This window comes from Scyliorhinus canicula, unplaced genomic scaffold (assembly GCF_902713615.1).
Source record: "Scyliorhinus canicula unplaced genomic scaffold, sScyCan1.1, whole genome shotgun sequence".
NCBI lineage: Eukaryota > Metazoa > Chordata > Chondrichthyes > Carcharhiniformes > Scyliorhinidae > Scyliorhinus > Scyliorhinus canicula.
The window spans coordinates 219-6115 of NW_024055669.1; the positions used below are offsets into that span (position 1 = coordinate 219).

The following is a 5897-nucleotide window of genomic DNA, read 5'->3' on the forward strand; positions in this document are numbered from 1 at the left end:
CAATAAAAGCTAACACACCGTACGCCTTCTTAACAACCCTCTCAACCTGGGTGGCAACTTTCAGGGATCTATGGACATGGACACCGAGATCTCTCTGCTCTTCCACACTACCAAGAATCTTACCATTAGCCCAGTACTCTGTCTTCCTGTTATTCCTTCCAAAATGAATCACCTCACACTTTTCTGCATTAAACTCCATTTGCCACCTGTCAGCTCAGCTATGCCCCTTGTCTATGTCCCTCTGTACATTTTAACATCCTTGCGCACTGTCCACAACTCCACCGACTTTAGTGTCATCTGTAAATTTACTCACCCATCCTTCTACGCCCTCCTCCAGGTCAGCGGCCCCAAAACGGATCCTTGTTGTACACCACTAGTAACTGGACACGAGTCAGAGCATTTCCCATCAACCACCACCGTTTGTCTTCTATCAGCTAGCCAATTTCCGATCCAAAGTGCTAAATCACCCTGAATCCCATGCCTCTGTATTTTCTGCAATAGCCTACCATGGGGAATCTTATCAAACGCTTTACGGAAATCCATATACACCACATAAACTGCTTTATCCTCATCCACCTGTTTGGTCACCTTTTCAAAGAACTCAATGAGGTTGGTGAGGCACGAGCTACCCTTCACAAAACCATGTTGACTATCTCTAATCAAATTATTCCTTTTCAGATGATTATACATCCATTCTCTTATAAACCTTTCCAAGAATTTTCCCACAACAGAGGTAAGCCTCACTGGTCTATAGTTACCGGGGTTATCTCTACTCCCCTTCTTGTACATGGGGACAACATTTGCTATCCTCCAGCCCTCTGGCACTATTCCTGTAGATAAAGATGACTTAAAGATCAAAGCCAAAGGCTCAGCAATCTCCTCCCAGCTTCCCAGAGAATCGTAGGATAAATCCCATCCGGCCTAGGGGACTTATCTATTTTCACACTTTCCAGAATCGCTGACACCTCCTCCTTATGAAACTCAAGCCCTTCTAGTCTAGTAGCCTGTATCTCAGTATTCTCCTCGACAACTTTGTCTTTGTCCTGTGTGAATACAGACGAAAAATACTCATTTAGCACGTCTCCTATCTCCTCGGACTCCACGCACAACTTCCCATTACTGTCCTTGACTGGCCCTACTCTTACCTTAATCATTCTTTTATTCCTGACATACCAAGAGAAAGCTTTAGGGTTATCCTGGATCCTACCTGCCAAAGTCGTCTCATGTCCTCGCTTGGCTCTTCTTAGCTGTCTCTTTAGAGCCTTCCTAGCTAACCTGTAACTCTCAAGCGCCCTAACTGAACCATCACGTCTCATCTTCACATAAGCCTCCTTCTTCCTCTTGACAAGTGTTTCAACTGCTTTAGTAACCCATGGTTCCCTCGCTTGACCACTTCCTCCCTGCCTAACAGGTACATACTTATCAAGGACACGCAGCAGCTGTTCCTTGAATATGCTCCATATTTCCATTGTGCCCATCCCCTGCAGTTTTCCTCTCCATGCGATGCATCCTGTCTTGCCTCATCGCATCATAATTGCCTTTCCCCCAGCTATAACTCTTGCCCTGCGGTGTATACCTATCCATTTCTTACACTAAAGTAAACATAACTGAATTGTGGTCACTATCACCCAAGTGCTCACCTACCTCCAAATCTAACACTTGGCCTGGTCCATTACCCAGTACCACATCCAATTCGGCCTCGCCTCTTGTTGGCCTATCTACATACTGCATCAGGAACCCTCCTGCACACATTGGACAAAAATGGACTCATTTAAAGTACTCGAACTATAGTGTTTCCAGTCAATATTTGGAAAGTTAAGGTCCCCCATAACAACTACCCTGTTATTTTCACTCCTATCCAGAATCATCTTTGCAATCCTTTCCTCTACATCTTTGGAATTTTTCGGAGGCCTATAGAAAAGCCCTAACAGGGTGACCTCTCCTTTTCTGTTTCTTAACTCAGCCCATACTACCTCAGTATTCGAGTCCTCATCAAATGTCCTCTCAGCCACCGTAATACTGTCCTTGACAAACAATGCCACCCATCCCCCTCTCTTACCACCTTCCCTGAGTTTACTGAAATATCTAAACCCCGGCACCTGCAACAACCATTCCTCGCCCTCGTCATTTACATGTCAATATTGAGCAATCCTCAGAGGCAGACATTCCACACATGGCAGAGACTAGGGCTGGAGTTTGCTCACAGCTCACTGAGGGTAAATCTGAGTCTGGGGGACTTCAGTTTTCAAACCAATCCTCCCACTACACTGAAAACATTGCTCCTCTTGTTCAGTGTGTGTCTGTGTGTGTTGCTGAGTGTGTCAATCTGTTTGTTTTTCACCTGTGAATTTTGTATGTTGGTATGTTGCTGAGAGATTGAGAGGGGAGTGGAAATGCTGGACTCCTGTTGTGCTGTTTTGTGTAGGTTTGAAAATGTCCCTCTTATTGTCTTTCTAACCAATTTTATCTCCTTTTCTCCCAAGGGATTTTTATTTGGAGAACTTTAAGGTAGTCGGGAATACAAAGAGGAGGATTTGGTGGGGATGACGAGGGAGTGAGAATTCATCCAGAGCGCTGGTTGAGGCCTGTTCCGCAGGCTTCACCCGGGGTGAGTTGTTTCTGGTTATTAACCTGACAGAGGTTTAATTTTAATATCTGAGGGATAAAGAGAGAGAGAGAGGGAGGAGGAAGACATAAATATAAATGAGTTAGGGATGGAGAGACAGGGAGAAACACAAGAGAAGGGGGGAACTGTCTCTCAATCCTTTTTAGTCTCTGGTTGAAAGCTGTGACATTTTTGTATTTGGATGTTGCTGAGTTTGTGTAACTGAAAAGTGGATCCTGGGCTCTCGCCATATCAAATAGTTTCAAACTTTTCCTGTCTTTCACTTAACTTTCATCCTCTTTTCCCCAGGAATTTGAATTTTGAAAGACTGCAATGTGAGCAGGAATCCTTGGACCAGGGCTTTTCTTCAGAGGTTGGATGGATGGACTGAGGCCTATTCCACAGGCTTCACCCAGGGTGAGTGTGTGTCTGCTTATTACCCTGATTTAATGTTCATATCTGAGGGACAATGAGAATGAGATCGTGGGGAGGGGAGGAGCGAGAGAGACGGAGGAACACTAGGGAAGCGGGAACTGCCTCTCAATCTTTGTTATTCTGTGGTTAATAACTGAGATATTTCTAGATGTATATTGCTGAGAGTCTATGTAGAGAGAGAATTTGGCCTCTTGCTGTGTTTCTAGTTTAAACATTTTCAAGTGTATTAGTTCATTTGCACCCTCTTTTCCCCAGGAATTTGAATTTTGAAGACTGCAATGTGACAAGGAATCTTTGGACAAGGGATTTTCTCCAGAGGACAAGTGGGTGGACTGAGGCCTACTCCAAAGGCCACACTCACGTGAGTTGTCTCTTTATTGCCACCCCGGCCTTGCACTCAGTCACAAACACATGAAACCTTTGGTGGGTGACAAAGAGTAAATTAAAATCTGTAATGTGAAGCTGTCTAACTTTTGATCCTGAATCCAAACTAACAAGGGTTATTTTAAACCTGGGTGTCCCAAAAGCGGGAGGGAATTGGATTTAATTGCCTGAGCCCCGGTCACTCTCCGTATAACCTGTTAGCTATTTTAAACAACACTCAACACTGCTGACTGCAGCTTCTGGGATCTTTCTGTGTACCAGTGGACTTTGTTTTAAAAAGGTTTTTCTTTGTTTTGAGAGGCAGTTTAACGCTGTCAGAGAATTGAAGGGAGTTCTTCAGACTTGGTCCAATCCACACACACAGGATGATGGGGGAGGAAGGGGTTTAGATCCAGGGAGGAATGGGGCTCGAAGCAGGAGTGAGTGGGGGGGGGGGGAGACAGCACCCCACCTGGTTAGGTTGACATTGCTGCTGCTGTGGGATCTTGCTGTTCATGAACAGGATTGCGGCTTTTGCCCACAAAGCAATTGTGATCACAACTCTTAAAAATAAAATAGCACATGGACTGAAAAGTGGGTTCGAAGATCTCAAATTTTAAAGTATTGGGACTTAGTGAGTTGATGAACCGTTTTCACAGGGGACTGAGGGGATATTCAGCCATGATCACACTGCTGCTTGTGGGATCTTACTGTGCAATCAATACTGCCGTCAGTGTGCACAATGCAACGATGGTGCAGAAACAGAAAAAGAGAGAGAGAGGGAAATCTCAGATCAGAAACTCTGAACTCAATTTTGAAAGTGTTTTTGGGATCTCCCTGTGCACAAGTTGCCAGCAGAACTCACAAAATTAACAATAGTGGGGTTACTTTAGGGCAGCAAGGTGGCGCAGTGAGTTAACGCTGCAGCTTCACAGCACCGAGGTCCCAGGTTCGATCCCGGCACAAGGTCAGTGTGCGTGTGGAGTTTACCCATTGTCCCCGTGTTTGTGTGGGTTTCGCCCCCACAACCCAAAGATGTGCAGGGCAGGTGAATTTACCACGCTAAATTGCCCCTTAATTGGAAAAAAATAAATTGGGTATTCTAAATTTGTTCAAAAAATATTTTTAAAATAGTGGAGTCACTTTCAAAACAAACGCATCGACTATGAAGTAATCTCGATGGCTCGAAATAAAAGTCCCTTAACTTGAAGCAGGTAAATGCGGGAATGAAGCCTGTATTTTAGGCCGAGACATAAATATGAGGGTGAAATTAAATCCGCAGGGGGCATTTGAATTCAGTTTGCTGTGGTTGTTGGATTCCTGTGCCTGACCCTCTCTCTCTCTCTCCTTCCCAACTACTGGGGTACTGGGGAGAGGGAAAGAGAGAGAAAGCGAAGTACAGAAAGAGTGTTGGGAGGAGGGCGGTGAGGGAGATTAGAGAGAGGGAGAGGAGAAAGACAGAGAGGATGAAGGGAGAAATTTGACCCATTCACAACTGGGTGGGGGAAAGAATTCCTCAAACTGGACAGGGAACTGACTATTTATTTTTTTAAATTTAGAGTACCCAATTCATTTTTCCCATTACGGGGCAATTTAGCATGGACAATCCACCTAGCTTGCACCTTTGTGGGTTGTGGGGACGAAACCCACACAAACACAGGGAGAATGTGCAAACTCCACAGGAACTGACTATTCATAACTGGACAGGGAAAGAACACACTCAAATCCACACAGGGAAGTAAACTTTCACAACTGAACAGTGGAAAGGCAAACACCATCTGGGCAGGGAACTGACCTCACCACAAGTGGACATGCGATAGGCACACTCAAACCTGAAGAGAGACACGACCCATTAACAACTGTACATGACCTATTCAGAATTGATCAGGAGACAGACACACTCAATTCTGGAAGAGGGAACTGACCCACTCACAACTGGACAGGGCAAATACCCCAAAACCTGGAGAGGGAACTGACGCATCCACCACTGGACAGGTGAAAGACTCACTCACATCTGGACTGGGAACAGGCCCATCCACCACTGGACAGGTGAAAGGCGCACTCACATCTGGACTGGGAACAGACCCATCCACCACTGGACAGGTGAAAGACACACACATCTGGACTGGGAACAGGCCCATTCACTGGTGGACAGGGGAAAGTCACATCCAAATCTGCTAAGGACACTGACCCAAACTCAACTTGACAGGGGGAAATAACATTCCAGTCTAGCGATTTAACTATCCCATTCGCAACTGGATAGGGGAAGCGCATATTTAAATATGGAGTGGGATCTGACCCATTCACAACTGGACAGGGGAAAAACTCTCTCAAAATGGACGTGGAACTGACCATTCATCTCTGGACAGGGCAAAGGCAAACTCAAATCTGGAAGAGGGAACTGACTCATTCACAACTCGACAGTTGAAAGGTATACTGCAATCTTGACACGGAACTGACCCATTCACAACTGGAGCGGAATAAAACAGACTCA

General features: G+C 45.4%; 1 long non-coding RNA gene across 1 annotated transcript; it reads left to right on the top strand.

Moving 5' to 3' along the window:
• Window positions 1–2487: 2487 nt before the first annotated feature.
• LOC119960632 lies at window positions 2488–3417 on the top strand. The gene is made up of 3 exons (XR_005459464.1): window positions 2488–2608; window positions 2915–3022; window positions 3296–3417. It is a non-coding gene; the product is annotated as an uncharacterized LOC119960632 (long non-coding RNA).
• Window positions 3418–5897: the final 2480 nt, after the last annotated feature.